Source organism: Eptatretus burgeri, chromosome 1, assembly GCF_056783735.1.
Source record: "Eptatretus burgeri isolate ZD-2024b chromosome 1, Ebu_testis_v1, whole genome shotgun sequence".
Classification (NCBI taxonomy): domain Eukaryota; kingdom Metazoa; phylum Chordata; class Myxini; order Myxiniformes; family Myxinidae; genus Eptatretus; species Eptatretus burgeri.
The window spans coordinates 105055706-105079715 of NC_140961.1; the positions used below are offsets into that span (position 1 = coordinate 105055706).

General features: G+C 32.9%; 1 long non-coding RNA gene across 1 annotated transcript; it reads right to left on the minus strand.

Moving 5' to 3' along the window:
* Positions 1 to 16011: 16011 nt before the first annotated feature.
* Positions 16012 to 23575, minus strand: LOC147035110 (uncharacterized). Its single transcript, XR_015061377.1, has 5 exons — positions 22571 to 23575; positions 17120 to 17344; positions 16869 to 17025; positions 16476 to 16533; positions 16012 to 16181 (listed from the first exon to the last, which is right to left on the minus strand). It is a non-coding gene; the product is annotated as an uncharacterized LOC147035110 (long non-coding RNA).
* Between the last annotated feature and the right edge of the window lie 435 nt (positions 23576 to 24010).

Genomic DNA, 24010 nt, shown 5'->3' on the forward strand with positions numbered 1-24010 from the left:
TGTTTGGAAAGTTCTTCCCAACACTGTTGCAGAAGTTCCGACAAATGTGTTGCACTTGTAGGTTGCTTTGCTTTCACCCTTCTGTCCAGTTCATCCCAAACCAGATCGATGGGGTTTAAGTCTGGAGACTGTGCTGGCCATTCCATGATTTGAAGCCTACCGTCTTGTTCTTTTCTTCTAAGGTAGTTCTCATCGCCTGGAGGTATGTTTTGGGTCGTTATCTTGCTGAAGGATGAACCCCTGACCAACTCGGTGTAGATCAGAGGGTATTGCTGGTACTGCAAAATGCTGTGGTAGCCCTTTTGGTTCAGGTTGCCAGTCACTCTGTGCAAGTCGCTGACTCTGGATCCAGCAAAACAGTCCCAGATCATCACGCTTCCTCGTTCATGTTTGACAGTTGGTGTCACACACTGAGGAACCACCTTTCGCCTACTCGACGGCGTACAAAAACCCTGCGTGATGAACCGAAGATTTCAAATTTTGATTCATCGGCCAATGAAACCTTCTTCCAGTTTTCAGTAGTCAACTGGCCACCTTCATGGCCCAAGCAAGCCTCTCTTTCTTATTTTGTCATCTGAGCAATGGCTTTCTTCCTGCCACTCAACCTGTCAAATCTGCAGGTCGAAGTCTTCTCTTCAGAGTTGAAACTGAGACTTCCTTACTTTGACCAGTGTTAAGCTGTGCTTGAAGCTGCTGCCCTGTGAGCTGCCTATCATGCAAGCTGTTGACTCTCCAAAACTTGTCTTCTGATTGTGTTGTGGCTTTGGGTCTGCCAGACCTCTTTCTGTCAGAGTTTCCTCCAGTTTCCAAGTGCCTTTTCATGGTGTAGGAAACTGTACTTACTAGTAGGGTGAATATACTGGTTCTGGCTCACTTTTCCCCATGTAAATGAATGGGGGATTTTCAGCGATTCATTTTTTTTTCCCGAAAAATAAACCCCCTTTTTATCCCAAGGTATATTTATTTGTCTCCCCTTTTAACCTGGGGACACTTTTTTTTTCAAATAATCCATACAACAAGATAAAGATTTGTTGAAGGTGATTCGAAAGAAATATCTAAAACGTCTTAGCCTTGGGACACTCTTTATCAAATAACCGATGCATATTGTTTAGCTCACTCATTGAACCTATAAAGATTTGTTCATTCTCAAATTCCTTCAATAGTTGAATTTTCTTTGCACAATAATCCCCATCTAAAATATTGAAAGACAAAACATTTGAATCTTTATATTTTTTAAGATACCCCTTTTGTGCCATCACGAAATGATAAACTTCTCTTAATGCTCTTGTTTGACCACCTCCTGAGCCACATATCATTTTGAGATTTAGTAAATTGTTTTTTCATTGTTCAATTGATAACCAGCAAAGTTTTCAGTCCATTCAAGGATATTCATTTTTTTCTTTACATCCTCTAACTTACTACTTTTTAAATTGATTCGCTTATTTGTTTTATTTACCTTTGTTTTAGTTATTTTTTCAATAAGACTTATTTGATATTTTTCACATTCATTATGTTTTCCATTTATATACCAAGACTGAGATTTTCTCCACTCTTTAGTTTGATTAATAGTTGGTTTGACCATTTATATATTGCAAAAAAACGCGGCGGGAGCCCTTAAAAAACCCGAACCCATCTTCCCATTGTTAAAACACAATCTATTCTATTCACTCTATCATACAATATCCATATGGAACACAATCTATTCCATTATCTAAAATAAATCTGTTATCATCAAAGGCTCCTAATGCCTTTTTATTTACTTCTTCACTATATATGTTATGTTTATAACTTCTTATTGTATTCATTTTCCTATATTCTTTCTTATTCATCAAACAATTATAATAATTTCTTAAAGTTATTGATTTCTTTATTACATATTTCTTTATTCCCTTTTTTTTTAACCTCTTATCCTTTAACCTCTTATCAATCTGATCACCATACTTATAAGCATATGCCTTTGCTCTCAATCCAATAAACTCACTCATTACTTTTCCACCCAACTCATCCTTAAACTTACCAATAACCTTTTCATTCTTTTTGGAAAATAACTCACTCTTCTTGCTGAAATTACTTGTATTATATACTCCAATATTTTTCTTCATATCTTTATAAACATCATCAGTTTTTATATCTAGGATAAAACTATCAGTGTCCATATACAACAATGAAACATTTTCACCATACTCTTTCTTTAAGTCATTATACAAATAATCATACATCAATATCTTTGATAAATCAAGAACTGCTGTTCCAATATAAATTGGTTTATCCATTACAATACTTTCCTTTTTCATATGAATTGCAGAAAAGTTCTCTGAAAAAACCTCTTCTCTCTCAAAACTTGGTTTATTTATCAATCTCGAAGCTTCTTTCCAAGATGTTGCGAATCTAATGTTTTGCCTGTTTCTAACATTTTCCATAGTCTTTCCAAATACAGCATTATTCATTAATTTATAAAAGCCCCCTTCAAATTTTACTTTTGTATTTGCTCTCATATCTGTATTGAATTGAATATACTTTTTCACCCAAGGACTTTGTTAAAATTTTAAAACTCTATGAATTTTAGCTACTCTCAATCCTTCTCTCAAAAACTGTTTTAAGCTTCTCTGATGCAAAACATATCCCTCTTTATCATAGAATGTTGTTAATAACTTTTCTGTTGATTTGCCTTTAATATTAAAACTTTTATGATAATCAATGAACCATTCTTTCTTTTGGGTTTCTTTCTCACATGCAAAAGGAAGGTCTTTATGCTTATTATGAAGATCCCTTGGGTACCTCAAATCAACTTCAAAATAATAACCTTCTTCTTCGTCATTCAATTCCTCTTGAGAAGAAATAACAATATTCATCAAAGCCTTTTCATAATCCTTTTCTTCCACCCACTCTAATTTACCATAAGGCAGAGATTGAGACATTGCCCATCCATACAAATTATTAGCATCAAAATACATCAAATAATTACTATCTTTTTCACTATCATAATTTGGAAGATATTTATTATTTGCTTTAGCATATCTTTTTGAACATACTTGTGATATTCCACCTCTCTTGGACTTCTCAATCATCAAAAGCATATCAACATCACTGATTAAATCTATATCTTGTTTTGTCATTTTCAACATTGCACTCCAAACTAAACCAGGAGCTGTGAAATAGTGGGCAGGATCTAATCCATAACAATTTTTATGATGACAGAGTGATCTAAAAGCTTCAAACACATCAGCTAACAATAAAACATGTTTTTAGATATAAATCATGATATTCTCCAAGGTTCTTTATCTTAAATATTTTCCATATTTCTTGTGCGTGTTTATATTCCTTATCACTTATCTCTTCTTCATAAAGGTTATTATAGAAACTTTCTTTTGAAGGAAGTTGTGTTTCTTTAAATCTCATAAATGAATCCATATAATCATAAGGATAAATTCCCTTACTTGTAAGAATTTTCTCTTTACTTTGAATTTCATTCCTTGTTTGAATTTCCTCTCTCATGAGAATTCCTTCTTTAATCAGAATTTCATCTTTAATCTGAATTTCCTCTTTAGTAAGAATTTCATTCATTGTTCGAATTTTCTTTATAATTAGAATTTCATCTTCAGTTAGAATTTCTTCATTAATTTCCTCATTAATTAGAATTTCCTCTTTACTTTGAATTCTGTCTTTAATCTGAATTTCCTCTTTAGTGAGAATTTCCTCTTTTGGAAAGAATGAATTAAGATTTGGAAAAGAGTCCGTGGAGCTTAGATTTGATGTGAGGTAGGCTAGTGGTGTTCCCATAAACTTGTAAGAATCTAGAAACCTAATACGACTTAAAGGTTTTGTGAATATCATTTTTGTAAATGAAATTTACTTTTGACTTGTGTTTGTTATGGCAGAAATATTCCCTGGTGTTTTTGAAAGTTCATTTATAAATAGATGTGTATCATAGTTGGCGCTGTTGTGAAGAAAGACTGGAATAAAAGAAGGTAATTTATAATTAAGATTACAACAGGAATGAGCGGGACCTCTATATTTACCAGTAAGATGACAATGATCTCTAACTTTAGACTCCTTAATTTCCCCCTCACAAATATGACAGATATTGTTCTTTCTAAATTCTAATTTTTCTTCTTTAGTTAATTTCATCGGTTCATTTGTTTCTTTCATTAATTTAGTGAGTCTTATACAATCCTTTTCTAATCTTTACAAACTCTTGTGAAGCTTTTTTTCCACTATAATGTTCAAGTTTGTTATACTTTTCTCCAACAGATGATTTGATATAATAACAGAAACCACAAGGAATATGTTTTTGATATTTATTTGTATATGATTCTTTTGGATTAGGAGAAGCAGTATTTATCTTTTTAAGGATACATTCAAAATCAGCTTATATCACAAATGGGTGCATGATAGATTTATTATAATCTTCAAAAGAAATCTTTTCACCAGGTTTAGGCATTGTAATTACAGCTGATTTATGATTACTAGAATATTTTGAATGTTGTTCTAATCGTTCTTTTGTATGAAATGAATGAAGACATCGCTTACAAGGATATATTTTGTTTGCTGTTCTGAATACCTGAGAAGAGATTAATCTTGATAAATTATTGATGTATGTGTAATGTGAATTATTTCCAACACTAAAGTATAAAAGATCAATGTGTGTTTCTTCGTTTTTATAGTTGTTTGAAATTTTTAATATTTGAACTTTGTTTGTATCCGTTAATCCATATACATTAATAGAAAGATTATTCTTTTTCTCAAATTTAGGAATATCTGTTAGTGGCATTGGGAATTTAAAATCGTTAATGTCCAAGGTATTCTCATATTTCTTATATTGTTTTACTCTTTCTGAATTACATTTTGGTGGATGAAAGTGAGCAAGAACAGACGAGAGAAAACATTTATTATCATTGTTCTTAATATTAACAACTGCCTTCTTTAGTTTTATTTCTTTTGGTAATTCAATATAAGAAGAAGCTTTAAGAGGGTTTGATTTTAGAATGTGTATATCTAAAAAGATGATTTTTTTAACATTGAATCCACTTCCTTCCACTGTATTATCAACATCCTCCTCTTGTTTTGATACTTCTTCATAAACCCCACTATTTAAAAAATCTTGAAATGATGTTATAAAATGAAGATCTGTTCTCATATAAGGAGTTTGTTCTTCATCTTGTCTTTTCATATTCATTTTCACTCCCATATAAAACTTTAAAGTTTTCATTTCTTTTAATGTCTTTTTAATAACTTTTTCAACATCAGGTTTCACTATTTCAATTGATTCAGCTATTGATGATGGACCGGGTTCTCCAAATTGAAAAATCCTTATTTTTATATGCCCTTTAAATGCCCCATCAGTGTTTTCAATATAATAGTCTCCCTTTACTTTAAACTCATTTTCTTGTGTTTTTGTGATTGAAGATGTCTATTATAACTACTCTTCAAAACATCCTTTCAGCAGATATCACAATGTTTTCTTTCCAACTCAAGAGGAGATATTTTATGAAATAGATTAAATGTGTGTTTGTTGGTTCGGAGGTGTTTTCTATAATGTTTGTATTTGTGATTACAAACATCGCAGTATGTTGTATTCACCATATTTATATAATAAATCTTTGCTTAAACCAAAATTTTCTTGATGAAAATTTCGTTTATTTTACAGGTGAATCTGTGCTTAAAACCATTTTATCCTCCAACTTTTTCACTTAATAAATACAATGTTTCAAGACACAAAAGACAAGTTTCAATCAATCTCTTCATTTGTAAAAGATACTGAGAAGTATGTCAAGGATGTAAAATTGAACAAAGATAAATATAACTATTGGATAAAAACAATTATGGTAAATAATATGTGTTCTTCAATTTCCTTCAGTGGAAGGGCTTTTAATATACCTGGTAGAACATCAATTAAAGTATCTCCAACAAAAGTTTCTCCTCTCCTTCTGGTAATATATTCAAAACTAGAAAAAGCAATGAAACAAGAAAAAGTATCAAAAAACAAAAACCTTATGGATGAAGCTTTAGAAAGAAAAGAGAAGACCATCTGTAATGTGGAAGGAGAAATTTGTATTTTTTTCAACAACCCTAAAGATGTAAATCCTGATGAAATAAAGGATGTTAATGTATCAGGTGAAATGACATTTCGTTCAATAGTAGTTAACGATCATTTTAAAATTACCTTTAATATAAAAAATGTTGTCGTTGAATCTGGTAATGAAAAAAAGTATATAGGTATCGATGGTAATATTATTAAACATGAGTCAATATACAACTGAAAGTATAGATGAATTTCAGTTTAAGTAAAGTTTTACTTTATAAATATGCTAGACTTTCCTGATTCTCCATATGACAAATTTGAGAATTGTCCTGCGTGTGAAAGACGGGGATTAAACACAGAGTCAAAAACCTATAAAAAATGTATATTCTGTGATTATCTTCTAATTAATGATAATAAAAAATATAAAAAGGAAAATAATTCTTTTAGATTTACACCAAAAATGAATTACTTTACAAGATTGATTAGAGAAATGAATGTAAAGTATGAGGGTGATAACACACCTTTCCTTACAAGGAAGAAACTGAACGTATAAGAGAAATGTTCAAAGGATTGTTGTTATATATTATTCATGGATGTAATTTTCAGGGAAATATCAACACAAGATATTGTATAAATAAAATAATGGATTATCTTGAAATTTAACCTGAACTTAGGATAAAATATAGAGTTTCTAAAAAAGCCAACAATAAATTAAATAATCTGTTTTCCAAATATATAAATGAATGATTTTTTTACCCATTTGGGAAAATAAGATAAAATTTAACAACCATAAAAATCTCCCAAATTCATTAAGATGTTTCATAGTTGGTTCAAGTGGATGTGGAAAAACCTGCTTACTTTTAAAGATGCTCCTCACTCCCAACTTTTTAGATTATGATAATTTAATAATTTTCACAAAGTCGAGTTTTCAACCAGAGTATCAACTACTCTCACAAGGTTTTAATGCTGGTCTTCAAAAAGAAGATATAATCGGTTTATTTAAACGTCAAAAAAACCTAAATGATTATAACATTGAAGATATAATTCAACTATTTTGTGAGACACAGAGATGTAAAAAGAAATCAAATCCTATAACTTGTATTCTTAGTGATAATGCGGATGATATACCGTCTCCCCAAGATTTGGATAAATCAAAAAAGAACCTCGTTATCTTTGATGATTGTGTTAATGAGAGAAACCAAACGGTAATGGACAGCTACTACACAAGAGGGAGACATTCTTCTTGTAATTGTATTTATCTTAGTCAATCGTACTTTCAACTTCCTCGTCGTTCCATCAGAAACAATGCTAATACTTTTATTTTATTCAAGTTAAATTCAATAGATATCAATAATTTTTGGAGAGATAATTGTTCTACATTATGTAGTAAAAAGAAATTTGAGGATTACATGAAGCACACGACTGAAAAATATAAATATATTGTTGTGAAACGATGAGATATTAAGGGATATATTTTTTGTTTTATAAACAATTACATATATAAATGACAACCATTATTGTAAATCTTGTGGGTAAATCTGCTTCTGGAAAAAACTTTCATAAATCAAGGTTCTTGTGTAGTACAAATGAGAATATTGTAAATTTACTTGAAAAACACCCCGTGATACGCATTGTATCAACAACAACTAGAGCAATAAGACCTGGAGAAGTAAAAGGTGAAGATTATCACTATATTCCAGTGGAGGAACATATGCGATTGAGGAATGAAGGTCAAATATTTGAGGAGGTTTCTCTTGGTACAACAAAATATTCACATTGTAAGAGTGAGTTAAGGAAACTAAAATCTGGTGGTCTTGGGATATTAGAAACTAATCCAGAAGGAACGAGACAAATTATTAAACATCTGAGCGGAGTGAAGATTTTATCATTCGGTTTTGATGTTGATGAAGAAACTCAAAGCAAACGTATGAAAAGCAGAGATGCAAGTATTAGTGAAGAAGAAATTACAACTCGCATTAATGTTAATAAAGAATTTGATGAAATATTTAAAGAAAAGGATTTATTTGAACACATTTACTTGAATGATGAAGAAAAGGAAAATTTCCCTGTTGATCTTTACAATTCATTAAATTATATTTTACAATAAATAAATGGATGCAAAAGAAAGAGCAAGAAGATTTAAGTAACAGCAAGAGTTGGTTTCAAAAGTTGTAAAACAGCAGGAAGACATAAAGAAGAAACGCAGACAGAAACTAACGGGTGAAGAAGCGTTTGAAAGAAAACAAGAGAAATTTTTTAAACCACTTTTAAAAACTTCCCAAGAAAAAATGAAAGATGTTTCCACAGTTCCCACAGTAGAATATACTCCTAAAAAACTTCAAATGTTAAAAGATTTTGATCAAATACGGAGGAAGAATTAGAGCATTTAGGAGAATTAAAGGTATATGATGATGAAGGTTTATTTCAAGAACTGGAAGAGATTAATCAACACCCTGATTATATTGTGAATGCTCTTCAAAACAATGAATATTCAGCGGATTCAAAAACCAAAGCAGGACTCATTCCAACAGAACAACCAGCAATATTTCATCTTGTTCAAGAAAAGGTATTGATATTTAATGATGAATTAAGGTTCTTAGGTTCTGCTCAACCCCCTGTTAAACTAACTCCGAGATTAATGTTTCTTCTCACAAAAGATGGAAGACAAGGTTCAACTGTGAGGGATGAATCAAAGTATATTGATAAACCATTGGATATGAAAAATAATGATGATAGAGTATATATTGATCTGCTGAACACTCTAAATTATAGGGTTAGTATTTCTAGTAAAAGTAGGAAAAATGAGAAGGAGAAACACATTATTCAAGCTTTAAGTATCCTTGGTTCAGGTATTAGTTTTCTTCCAAATGACCCATCGCAATTAGTTAATAGACTGTTATTGTTGTTCGGTAGTAAGAAGGCTGGAAATAACAATTGTTTTAATGAAGCATCAGCCATTTTAGACCAGTTGATGAACATGAAAATAATGAATAAAAATCAATATAAAGACATTTTATCTCATATTAAATAAGATGAGAAGCACAATCCTTAGTTTCAATTTCACAACAAGCGACCACACATCTTCATTCCCATACCCACAACAACTTAACCCAACAAAAGAATATGAGGCATCTTTATTTTCCATGGAAACTTATAATACCTTATTTAATATAACTGATAAAAATGACAAGTTTAGTTATAATCCCGGAAGTGGATACAAAACGATAACGGTCTCACCCGGAGCATATGAGATTTCTCAAATATCTTCCGAAATTGCTCGTCTTATGAAAGAACAGGGTGATGAACCAAAAAATATTGTTATAGACATTCAAAAACATACTTCAAAATCAACGATTAAAGTTAAAAATAACTACAAGGTTGATTTCACAATTGATAATTCATTTAGAGAGTTATTGGGTTTCTCCTCAAAAAAGATTGAAACTAATGGGAAGTTTTACAGTGATAATGTCATTCAAATATCCTCGGGAATAAATTCGGTGTTCATTCACTGTAATTTGATTGATGGTTCTTATAATGATGGAAAAAAAAACAAATGCAATATTTTCATTCAGCACATACTCAACCCCAATTGGTTATAAATTCAATATGGAACCTAAAAATTTGGTTTATCTCCCTGTGTCAGGAAAAACCATACACAGAGTAAATTTTAGGATAACCGACCAAGATAATCGTATGATTTCTTTTAATGGAGAAGTTATATCCATCAGAATTCACCTACGTGAAGTTTTCCAATAAATAAATATGATGGTTATTGTGAGGAAACACAAGTTGGGAAAATATAAAATAATTACAGGGGATGGGATGTTCCTTTCCCCATACTACAAGGGTGAAGGTATGTATCTTGGTAGAGGATACTATAAACCTAAGAGACAAAGGGGTGTTGGACATCAATTTAGAGGAGATGGGATAATTGATACTCTCATGGGTATTGGTTCAACTATTCTAAAACATAAAGATCTAATTGGTTCAATTGCTTCTGCTGTGGGAAATGTATCAGGTGCTGTAAAGAGCATAAAAGATGCCCAGAAAGAATCTCATAAATTACAAGCAATAAAAGAAATTAAGAAAGGCAAAACTCAGTTGTCCCCCCAAGAACGACAGAAAATAATTCGAATACTTGGATCAGGGTTTCAAAAGTTTTAACATCTTTTTTTCCTAAATAAATACAAGTATGGAAGCAATTGATAGCATCTATGATTTGGATGATACTATTATTATCTCAAACTCCACTAAAAAAGAAGATTACTTCAAGGTAAATGCAATAACTGGAACAGACTGGAATACGAATGGTACAAAAAGTTTTGAAATAAATAATCCACAAACCTATTTGAATCTCTCCGAAAGTTTCTTGTTGTGTAAATTTAAATTCACTAAAGCTGGGAATAACACAAACGCTACACTTGTAAATGATTTCTTCTGGAAGATGTTTGATAGTGTGCGTTTGTATATTGGAACACAAGAAGTTGAAGCGGTTGATTATGTCTCTGCTGTATCTGAAATGATGAAATTTACACTCTATACATTCAGTGATAGAATGGGAAAGGGGTCTGTCGAAGGTTTTATTCCTGATATGTCAACGGGAACAAACACAGACCCTGGATATACTCAAAGGAAAGGAATGTATAATGATGATACAAAAGCAGTAAATAGTTTTACTGTGGCAGTTCCTCTTAAAGGTATATTTGGATTTTGTGATCATGATAAAGTTCTGTATGGTCTTAAAATTAGATTTCAACTACAAAGGAATGATAATGAAAATAAATTGCTTTTTGGTGTTGGTAGTGCTTTTGGTGAACAGAATAAATTTGTAATTGAGGAAATGAGTTGGTATATCAGTGAATATACTCCTAATCTTAAAACAGAAGAGATGTTGAATCGAAGACTTAACTCAAAGAAACCACTCAGTGTATCATACCTCAAAAGAAGATGTCAACACGTTAAACTCAATCAAACTACTTGCATGTGGAATTTGGGTGTTCTGGAAGGAAAGCCACGATATCTGTGGATCATTTTTAAAAAGCCAGATGGTGATACTGCGAATGATAAGAATAATGCATTGAGTGATAATGCTAAGGTGAAACAACTTCGCATTTCTCTAGATGGAACATTTTATCCACGAGATAGATTGGAAATTAATTGGGAAAAAATGATTTTGCTGAAGCATACAAGTCTTACCAAAAGGTGTGTGAAAGTAATGGAAATAAAGAACCTATTTTGGATATGACAGCATTTAAAAGTTTGTATACAATCTATGCGTTTGACCTGAGCGCTCAAAAGGAAACTATAAAGTCTAATCGAGTGGATACTTCCCTATACATTGAAAGAGGAGAGATTGAAGAAGTTGATACATATTGTTTGCTTTTGGAAGAAACAGAATTGCAGATTAATACAGATAATGGTGTGATGATTCGTCTCACATAATTTTTTGTTAAATAAATGAGTGCCAAAGTACCAACTGGGTTATATGTTAATCTAATCAATCTTCATAAACTTTTATCTTGTGTTCAAAATCAAAAGCCTTGTACGATTAACGTCAATACAATTCAGAGAAAAGGAGCAGTAAGAATTGATGTTTTGCTCACAAGAGAACAGGTTAAAATCTTGAATGACACTGGCTCACTTAAAATTAAAATGACAAAACCAATGTTGAAAAAATATTCAATAAGAGAGACGAGTGGAGGATTTCTCCCATTTCTAATTCCTTTATTTGCTGGTTTAAGTGCGGTTGGAGCATTGACGGGTGGTATTTCAACAGCGGTGAAAACTGCCAACGAAAGTAAGGCTCAACTCCAGGCTCAAAAAGAATTGGAAAGACATAACAAAGAGTTGGAGAAACAAATTAGTGGAAGTGGTGCAATTGTAGATTTTGCTGAAAAACTTGAAGGTCTGCCTGATAAAGCGAGATTGTTAGTTGGAGATATGCTTTCTTCTATAGCACAAGCAGGTGTAAAATTAACGAAAAGAGGTAATGGATTATATCTTTCTAATAAATAAATGAGCATTGATGAGTGGTTTAAAGATTTTGGAAAGAATACAACATCAAATTTACAACTTGTCAAATATTGTAAGAAATTAAAAATTCATAATGTGGTTATTTGTATGAGAGATGAATTAACAAATGTGCCGAAACATACAAAGAATATTATTATGAACTTAGAAGATAATAATGGGAACGGTTCTCATTGGGTTTGTATTTTTAATAGTCAAGACAAATATTATTTTGATAGTTTTGGTCTTCCACCACCTGTTGAAGTCATAAAATTCTTACAGAATGGTGTTTATCAAACATTTCAAGTCCACGAATTAAATTCCAAGTGTTGTGGTCAATTATGTCTATATGTGTTATTTCAACTCAACAAAAATAAAAAATTTTATGATATTATTTTTAATCTAATATAAATGACATGTTGGTAAAGATGGTTCTATCTTTGGTGTATCTCAAGAACTGGATATTGATTTATCAAATTATTACACAAAGGCACAGGCCGAACGACATAAATATAATATAACCAAAAATATTAACATGAAAAATGCTTATAAATTAAAAAAATTATCCAAGCCCAACTGACGCGAATGACTTGGTGAGATTAAGCGATTTATCACAATATATATCTTTAAATAAAATGGCCGTGTATTCCAAAGATACAGAAGTGTTGATATTATCTCCAGGTCATACAGAATTCACAGTTCGAATTAAAATAAATTTTTATGAAGAAGGGCGTATCGTTTGTATGAGAATAGAACAATGGGGGTATGATATGAATGATTTAGGGTATAATTGGTCATTTAAAATTAACCTCGAAGACCTGGAACAATTAAATCAGTCTCGTAAGGAAGAATATTATCCACTTGGTATCGAGAATGAGTTTTGTGGGGCCACGATTAGTAAACAACAAATAAAATAATTGAATAAGGGTAAATATAATAATGGTTTTGCCCTTGTTTATATCATGAAAACAGAAAAAACAGGATTATATATAATAAGTAAGGAAATACAAAATGATTTAACTATGGGAAGATGAGGAGGTGTTTCGTGCCATAATAGTATTCTAACATATATTTCTAACACATAAATGCTAGAAAGAATGCTTCAATAAAATTATCATTTCTGTGACCAAGCATACCTTCCAGAAAAGGGTATTCAGTATTTTATTAAATATGTTCTACAACATAAGAATGAGGTATTTTCAATAAAAGATTGGCATTATGCTGATGTTGATAAACCGACAACTTTAGATTTAATGAAAATGTTAAATAATGAAAAAATTATAAAGTTAAGAAAAGGTAAGGCTCTTTTAGAAATTCAAAATAAATTTTATTGGTTTCCTGTTGTAAAAAAAATTATTTTGGATACAGGAATAACAAGAAATCCTGATGAATATATGTATGATATTCTATGGGGTGTAAGCGATTCAAGGATAATAAGGGATGAGGAAGGAGTTGAAGAAGAGAGGGAAGAGGAGGAAAAGGAGAAGAGAGAGAAGGAGGAGAGGGAGAAGAAAGAGAAGGAGGAAAAGGAGAAGAGCGAGAAGGAGGAGAGGGAGAAGAAAGAGAAGGAGGAAAAAGAGAAGAGAGAGAAGGAGGAGAGAGAGGAAAGAGCGAGATGAAATAAATATGAAAATATGGAAACCAGTGAGATTAAAAAAAGATTGGTGGTATTACAGAAAATAACTCAACCCACCGAGGAGGAAAACAAAGAATTGACAAGTCTATTTGCAATACTTTCGGCAAGAATATTGACATCGACAAGCTATTCATTTTAATTCAAGTTTTTCATTTTTATTTTTTTTTTCTTAAATAAATGGAGGAGAGAGTGAAGGCATTTCTAAGGATTCTTTATGTTTTAAAAATTAAGATTCAAATGTGCATGTTGGAAACTAAAAAGGTTTTTGTACTCTGCAGGAATTTTTCACATAAATAAATGAGTTATTGTCTCAAATGTAAAAAGAAAACTAATACTAAAAATATTTCATATATTAAAAGTAAAAATAACAGGGTTATACAAAAAGGTATATGTTCGGTGTGTGGTTCAAAAAAAATCAATTTATCTCCAAACACAAACGAGGAGGAGATATACAAAAGTTTTTATCAGGAAGTAAATTTACAACTATTGGAATACCAGGGGAATTACATCTTCCAGGGTATTCTTTCTGTGGTCCAGGCACAAACTTGGATAAAGATTAGATGAGGCAGACAATCCTAAATCCTGGAGTGAACCAATCAATAGAGTTGATGAAGTGTGCATGAGACACGATATTGATTATTGGAATACCACAACGTTGGAAGAAAAGCATGAAGCCAATAGAGAAATGTTGTATAATTTGTCTCTGATACAAAATCCAACCTTGAGAGAAAAAGTTGATTGGTTCATTGGGCAGAAGATGATCAGTGCTAAATTGAAACTTGGACTTGGAAATTCAAAAAACTTATAGGCTCTAATGATGTCATTAAGACTGAAGAGCAATTAGCTGATGAATTACATAAACCAATATTCACAAAGTTTCAGAGAAGGAAAGTTTATTCCAAGGAAGTAGATTATATCTGGTCTGCTGATTTGATTGAAGTCAATAATGATAAGGGGTACAAGTATGCTTTAACCGTTATTGATTTGAGGAGTAGATACGCATGGGTTGTACCATTAAAAAACAAAACAGGTAATACTCTTATGTTAGCCTTTCAACAGATATTTACTAAAAGTAAGAGAAAACCTAAAAAATTGTGGACTGATGAGGGTAGAGAGTTTTATAACAAGACATTTATGAATTTTCTAAAAAATAACAGTATTACATTATACAGTACCTTTAATGAAGGGAAGGCAGTTGTTGTTGAACGTTTTAATCGTACCTTAAAAGAGAGATTATATAAAAAATTCACACAACTCGGTTCACAACAATGGTCATCTTTTATTCAGGATATTGTGGATTAGTATAATGACACGATTCACACGTCAACAAATATGAAACCATCAGAAACATTTACAAAATTAAAATATGAAAAAGAGATTAATGCCAGAAAACCTAAGTTCAAAGTTGGTGATATCGTAAGAATATATAGGTGGAAATCTCATTTTGAAAAGGGTTTTACGAAACGATGGACGAAATAACTTTTTATAATTGTTGATGTAATAGATACGGTTCCTTGGACTTATAAGATATATGATTTGGAAGGGGAAGAGATTTTAGGTTCATTTTATTCACAGGAATTACAAAAGACAAAGATAAATTGAAATTTTTTGACACCGCCCCTTTTTAACTCCGCCCACATAAACCCCACCCCACACAAGCTCCACACAAACCCCACCCCACACAAACCCCACCACACACAAACCCCTCACAAGCTCCACACAAAAACTCCACACACACAAACCCCTCACAAGCTCCACCCATATTCATCATATTCACATAATTAGTGATTAGTTAATTAGTTCACCACACAAAACATGTTTATTTAATTTAAAAAATTATCCACCCATCCACACAAGCTCCACCCATCCACCTATCCACCCATCTCTCCACCCATCCATTTATCCACACAAACCTCATCCACATTCACCCCTCCCACATAAGCCCCACCGAAGCCCCGCCCACATAAACCCTGCCCACATAAACCCTGCCCACATAAACCCCTCCCACACAAGCTCCACCCACATAAACCCTGCCCACACAAACCCCACACAAACCCCCCACCAACTCCCCACAAAACCTCCACTCACATAATCCCTGCCCACATAAACCCCTCCCACACAAGCTCCACCCACATAAACCCCTCCCACCGAAGCCCCGCCCACACAAGCCCCACCCACACAAGCCCCACCTCCTCATCCCCCCTGTGCGCCCCCGCCTTTGACCCACCACCTCCCTTATCCCACCCCCACCCTTCCCCACACACACACACATGGGGAGGGGAGGGGTGGGATGAGGGGTGATGGGTCGTTGGGGGAGCGCACCTACCCCCCCCACCCCCTCCCTTTCCTTCATGTCTTAATCCTTTTTTTGAAATTTAAAATCAAGTAATTGTAAACAAAACAAATATAATTAATCAAAATTGCAAATATTAAATATTCATTTGCGAGAATGTATAATCTTTCCCAGCAATCTTCTTCAGATGTCTTGTGATTTCGAACCTCAGACACCATATTCTGTTTTGAAACAAAAGTGGATAATAATTAGGTTTTATAAAGATAATTACATGGTAATATGAGTAAGCCTGGTGTTGGTTCTAAGTTCAAGCCTCGTTGACCACTGAATTAACACACCAGGAGGCCGACTCAGCCTGTCATCCTTTCAAGGCCAATAAAATGAATTCCAGTGTACTAACAAAACCGCGTCCAAACTAATGATGCAACCAACATAAGACGACATTCCAAAGAGAGAGTGATATTAATAAAAGAATAAATAAACAAATAACTAAATAATAATTCAGAAACATTTACCTCCAGAAAATCATGTGTTGTACCAGATTGCTTCAACAGCTGATGTTGTGTGATCGAGCTGAAAAAAAACAAAATAGTGAGTCAAGGGTATAGATGGAGAGACAGACAGAGAGAGGTGGTAGAAAGACAGACAGAGAGAGATACAAAGAGACAGACAGGGAGAGATAGAGAGAGACAAACAGACAGGGAAAGAGACACACACACACGCACATATATATATATATATATATATATATATATATATATATATATATATATATATATATATATATATATATATATATATACATATACATATACATATACACACACACACACACACACACACACACACACACACACACACACACACACACACACACACACACACACACACACACACACACGTCTCACCATTGGTTTAATTTATTCGAGATCAGAGGCCGTGATAAGACCGTACCAGTCATTATAAATGTTTTTCAATTCTCTTCTAAAATCATTGACCTCTTCAATAAGAGCATTCATTTGATGCACCTCATCGTGATATGTAAACTCCACTTCTTCCAAGGACCTGCCAGGAAAAAAATATATATTTTCGCATTATCACGATTTAATTTATAATCAATTGCTTTATTGTTCAAAGAGGAAACCATACACAAACTTACCAACTTTGTAGTGAGCTGTTATCTTCATCGGAAGAGAGTGAGTCCATGTCTCAGTTTTTTTTACCATTGGTACAAGATGGCAAAAAGATCAGAGGCCGTGATAAGACGTCGTGTCAGTCTTTAAAAATGTTTTTCAATTCTCTTCTAAGATGATTGACCTCTTCAATAAGAGCATTAATTTCATGCACCTCGTCGTGATATGTAAACTGCTCTTCTTCCAAGGACCTGTCAAGAAAAAAATATATATATCAGAATTATCACGATTTAATTTATAATCAATTGCTTCATCGTTCAAAGAGGAACCAATACACAGGCTTACCAACTTTGTGTTGAGCTGTTTTGTTCGCGGAAGAAAGATCACTCATGTCTCAGTTGTAAAAATGAAAATCCCGTCTGGCAGAAACTTTGTCTGGTGAATCACTTATAAAGCAACGATGAGGAGATTGCTTAATCATTGGGTGTGGCCACAGGAAATGATGCTTCGGGAGAGACAGCTTGGAAAATAACTGGGAGATATATTCTCAAATTGTATGAATCATTTTTAAAGCATACTTAAAATACCCTAAAATGGTTTTGATTCAAATGTTTTCAGTTCGTGTTCTGAGATAAAATATAAACACGAGACCTTGTCTCACAGAATAGTTCCTGTTTTTTTTCACAGCATGACTGTCCAAAAACACTTCCTCATTTTCACAGCACGACCGTGTCAAAAAAACACTTCCTCATTTTCACGGCATGAACTGAAAACATTTGAAACAAAACTTTTTTATGGCGTGGTTTATACACAAAAATGATTTGCAACTCGGGCGGTGGCCAGATGAGATCATTAAGAGAAGTTTATCATTTCGTAATGGCACAAAAGGGGTATCTTAAAAAATATAAAGATTCAAATGTTTTGTTTTTCAATATTTTAGATGGGGATTATTGTGCAAAGAAAATTAAACTATTGAAGGAATTTGAGAATGAACAAATCTTTATAGGTTCAATGAGTGAGCTAAACAATATGCATCGGTTATTTGATAAAGAGTGTCCCGAGGCTTAGACGTTTTAGATATTTTTTTTCGAATCACCTTTAACAAATCTTTATCTTATTGCATGGATTATTTGAAAAAAAAGTGTCCCCAGGTTAAAAGGGGAGGCAAATAAATATACCTTGGGATAAAAAGGGGGTTTATTTTTCGGGAAAAAAATATGAATTGCTGAAAATCCCCAATTCATTTACATGGGGAAAAGTGAGCCAGAACCAGTATATTCACCCTACTCTCACTGACACCTTGGCTTCTTTGCAATTTCTCCAATGGAAAGACCTTCACTTTTAAGGGTTATAATAGTCTGTCTGTCTTCCTTTGTTAATTGTCTTTTTCTCGCCATTATGATAGCAATATCGTACTTTCTGCTGTGCAATATTGTCCAAATAATGCTTCAGAGGTTGTAGCAACACAGTCTGTTCCAACACTGTTTTTATGCATAAAGAGGGTTTGTAACTAATCAACAAAAGTTGGGACACCTGCAGAAATAGTTTGCATCAACTTTCAAGGCTTAATTTACTTCCATTGTTGCAGAACAGCTGCAGTTGCTAACCCATTGCTTGTTCCCTGAAAAGGGCCTTTTTATCAACTCTGAAATTTACATTATTTTCAGTTTTTGGGCACCTAAACTTTTGTTTTTTAACCTCTGGCAGTTTACAGTTTTGTGTGTACCATTCCGGTGATTCAATGGACTTGAACTGCTTAAATTTCAGTAAAAACTAAAAAATGGGAGTGTTCTAAAGCTTTTGACTGGTGGAGTATATCATCCGTATTATCACTAAGAATACAAGTTATAGGTTTCGATTTCTTTTTACATTTCTGTGTATTACAAAATAGTTGGATTATATCTTCAATGCTAAAATCATTTCGTTTGTTTTGAAGTTCAAATAAACCGATTATATCTTCTTTTTGAAGACATGCATTAAGACATTGTAAGAGTAGTTGATACTCATGTTGAAAACTTGACTTTGTGACAATGATTAAATTATCAAAATCTAATGGGAGTAAGGAGCATCCTTATAAGCAGGCAGGTGTTTCCACATCTTCTTGAACCAACTATTAGACATCTTCAATTTGGAAGATTTTAATGGTTGTTAAATTTTGTCTTATTTTCCCAAATGGGTAAAAACGATCATTCATTCATATATTTAGAAAAAAAAAATTTCATTATTTATTGGCTTTTTTCGAAACTATGTTTTGTCCTGAGTTGAGGTTTAATTTCAAGATAATCCGTTATTTTATTTAAACAATATCTTATGTTGATATTTCTCTGAAAATGACAATCGTGAATAATATTTATATGTATATATATATATATATATATATATATATATATATATATATATATATATATATATATATATATATATATATATATATATATATATATATAATCAATCCCTGAAACATGATTGTCATTTGTGCAGTCTCTTCTCCTGTAAGAGAAGGTGTATTGTAACCCTCATACTTAACACTCATCTCTCATATTTTGTTTTTAAGGGTAATCTTGTGAAGTTATTCATTTTTGGTGTAATTTTGAAATGGTTATGCTCCAATTTATATATTTTATTTTCATTAATTAGAAAATAATCACAGAATATACATTGTATATAGGCTTTTGACTCTGCATTTAATACCACTCTATCATTTCACCTGATATATTAACATCCTTTATTTCATCAAAATTTACATCTTTCGTGTTGTTGAAAAAAAACATTCAAATTTCTCCTTGCTTATTGCTGATGGTCTTATCATTTTTTTCTAAAGTTTTAGCCATAAAGTTTTTCATTTTGATATTTTTTCTTGTTTCATTGCTTTTTCTAGTTTTGAATATTTTGACAGAAGGAGAGGAGAAACTTTTGTTCGGGCTACGTTAATTGATGTTCTTCCAGATATGGGACATTTTCCCAAAAGCGGGTCAGATAACGGTAAAGACTGTCCGAGAATTTTTATCAAGCATATATTGCCAGGTCAGTGCAGAGGCCTTATGGTGATCCTGTGTTGCTGACATCATTTGAACATTTTTCTAGGCCTCATAAGGGGTTCAAGCACTATTTTGAGAATATCAAAGAAAGTTGATTTTTGAGTTTGTTCTTTACTGTTACCTGACCTGCTTTTTGTGAAAATGTCCCATATACTAAAAGCCATTTCACTGAAGGAAATTGAAGAACTCATATTATCAACCATAATTGTTTTCATCCAATAGGTGTATTTATCTTTATTCAATTTTACATCCTCGACATATTTCTCAGTATCTTTTCCAAATGTAGAGATTGAGTGAAACTTGTCTTTTGTGTCTTGATACATTGTATTTATACAGTAAAAAAGTTGGTGGGTAAAATGGTTTTAAGCACAGATTCACCGATAAATTAAATCAAATTTTCATCAAGAAAATTTTTCGTTTAAATGAAAAGCGTCCCTAAATTACCATGAGAATTTCATCAAGAAAATTTTATTTTAAGCAAAGTTTTCCTGTCTAAACATGGTGAATACAATGTACTGCAATGTTTGTAATCATGAATATAAATGTTATGAGAAACACCTTCAAACCAACAAACACACATTCAATCTTTTCAGACAAATATCTCCATTTCAACGAGAAACAAAACATTGTGATGTCTGTTCGAAGGATAGTGGGGCAACTTAGCATAACAATTGTGCATTTTGTGAGGAAAGCACCAAATTTGCCACACTAGTAGCCTATCATATTATGAACAGACTTGGATATTGGGCCATCTCAAATTCAGCCGCTGATGGCTGTGGCAGCCATTTTCCACTGCCATCAAAAATTTTGAGATGGCCCAATATCCAAATCTGTTGATAATATAATAGGCTACTAGTGTGGCAAATTTGGTGCTTTTCTCAGAAAATGCACAATTGTTATGCTATATTTAGCTAAGTTGCCCCACTAGGATGTCTTAAAAGAGAGTTATAAAAAACACCTTCAATCACAAAAACACATCAACAACGTTGAGAGAAACTTGAAGAGAAATAATAAGAAAATTGTATAATTGGGAGATGTAATTTAGACAAAATCATTTGAAATAAAAAGTCTTCAAAAATGTTTTAAAGATCGGATGGAGGTAAAACTTATGAGATTTAACATTAGAGTAAGATCCATTTGGGAAGCGATTCATATCTCAAAGGATTCAATTGTCAAGGTTGTTAGTGGAATTTTGAAAAAGCATAAATCATTCAAAATATATCTTGGAGCCTCCTTTACCTTCTTAAGAGAAGATAATGTTATTGAAGAAAAATATATGAGAACAAATCCATCACACCTTATTACATCAATTGAAAGCTTCATTAAATCTCCTATCTTTGAAGGGCTTATTAGATTTTAATTAAAATAACAAGATAGTGGGTTCAACATTGGGAATGTTTCATATATCGATCTTAATATTCTTTAATCTAGTCTGCTCAAGGCTTCTTCTTATATTGATTTATCTAAAGATATAAAGAATAAAAAGGCAATAATTAATATATAAAATACTGATCATAAATGCTTTCTCTGGAGTATCTTAGCACATCTTTATCCACAGGAAAGGTACAGTGAGAGAGTTTCAAAGTATAAGAAATATGAGAATAAATTAGAAAGTGGGGATCTAGGTATCTCTGGAGGAGAACCCATGAGCTTAAAAGATACAACAATGTCTGAGAATATGAATAACCTTTCAATGAATGTTTATGGTTTAACTGATAAAAACAAAGTCCAAATTCTCAGAGTTAATAATACTGTATCCAATGATAATTGGTCAAATGACCGGCATGTTGATCTGCTTTATTTCACTTATAAAAGAAATCACTCATTTTGCTTATATCAAAAACTTTTCTTGATTGGTAGGTAGTCAAGTTTATAAATCAAAGCATAAATCATATCCTTGTAAGAGATGTCTAAATATCTTTAGATATCAACAAAGACTTGAGAAACATTTCAAGAATTGTCTGATCCAGGAGATGCCAGAACCAGGAGAGAAAGTTGTATTTAATGAAACAAATAAATGTATAAAACACCCATTTGTAATACATGCTGATTTTGAGAGCATCTTGGAAAAGACTGATGATAATAAAAAATATCAAAAGCATATCCCTTGCAGGTTTAGTTGTTACATTAAATCATCTGTAGGAAATAAATTTGATAAGTTGGAGTTGTATAGAGGACCTGATGCTGCTGATGAATTTGTTAAAAGGATTGAGGATGATTGTATTAAGCTAACTAAAACTATATCAAGAACAAATAAACCCCTTGACTTATCTCCAAATGAAGAGAAATAATTTGAAGAAGCAAGGATTTGTCATATATGGTCAGAGGCTGAGGTAAAAACTGATAAAAAGGTTAGAGGTCATTTCCATATAACAGGGAAATATAGAGGAGCAGCTCATAATAATTGTAATCTTAATTATAGAATCCCAACATTCATACCTGTCTTTCCAAGGTTCTTTGGGTCGAGGCAGATTCTCATGCGGCCATCTTTTTTTTCAGTGATCACAAGGTTACTAACCCAGTCGGTGGGCTTGTCGACCTTGGCCACGATACCACGTTTCTCCAGCTGCTCCAGAGTGTCTTTCAGCTTCTCATACTTTGCAAAGGGAACACGTCTGGCTGGCTGAACAGTCGGCGTGACATCTGGATTCAGCTCAATTTCGTACTCCTGCTTGTACTGACCAGTGCCTGTAAACACATCTGTGTATTGTTCGAGCAGCCTCTCCTTGGTCAGTGGAGCATGCAGTGAATCTATATGCTTGATAAGGCCCAGCTTTTTACATGCATTTTGCCCTTGTATGGGAACAGTGGTTTTCTCAGTTACAAATAATTTGATTCTCCAGTCCTGCCCTTTGTGCTTGTAGGGACTCACTGTTGTACCCAATGGCTGAAACTTGCCATCACGAAAAGCAGTGAGAATTACGTTGTATCGAGCTTGATGTTCACAACACTCTGGCCAACTGAAAGCTGTTCTTGCCACCTGCCTACAGGCCAGGTGACGTCATCATCCAGGATGAATCGTCATCATCCAGTAGCACTGAATCTATGACCAGAAACTCTTCAGTAACTTGCTCAGGATCTGCATCCAGAAGACATACCCTTTTTGTGCCTCCACCCTTGCACACATCAGCCCAGTGATTCTTGCCTTCACACTTGGCACACGTTTTGCGATATCGTTGTATCAACTAACATGTATCATCACTTGACTAACAAATCTGATTTTAAACGTTCATATACTTCATCTCGTCGGAGTTCCAGTGCTGCAACAAGTGTCTGTATGGAGGTATCTCGGGCTTTCCTCAGTGTGTCGTTTGAGTCCATCTGACAAATTATGCACTTGTGAAAGTTAGTCAACTTCTGTCTCTTTACAGGTAAAAGTTGCACTACTGCCTGACTCTCTGAACTGGCCATTGCTTCATTTGGCTAGTAGGATTCTTTCAGATGTTCAATCTGGAATGACACAGAAAAGCAACTATGTTAACCCACAGCCTCTTTTACCATCATTATTAACATGACATTTTTAAACTTTATTTTTGCAATTATCAAGTACATAAGAATTTCATAAAAAATAGACTAACACAGCATTTTTTAGTCCAGCAGCATGAACCTGTGAAAAATTCAATTGTTCAACACCCACTACAGAAAAGTTTGACTTGACAACTTAGTATGCTCTAAAAGATGCCTAAAATATAAAAAAGCTCATATTTGATTTGTTTGTGATTTTTTTTAACTCTTGTGGTTGTACAGTTGAATGAATATCGACATTTCTGTACATATTCTGAAAGAGAATTATAATACGAAGCCAATGATACCTCAATATTGAAAATTGGTTGAGTCTCGACAAAGATATTCACGTTTACGTTACTCCTCCCCCTAAAT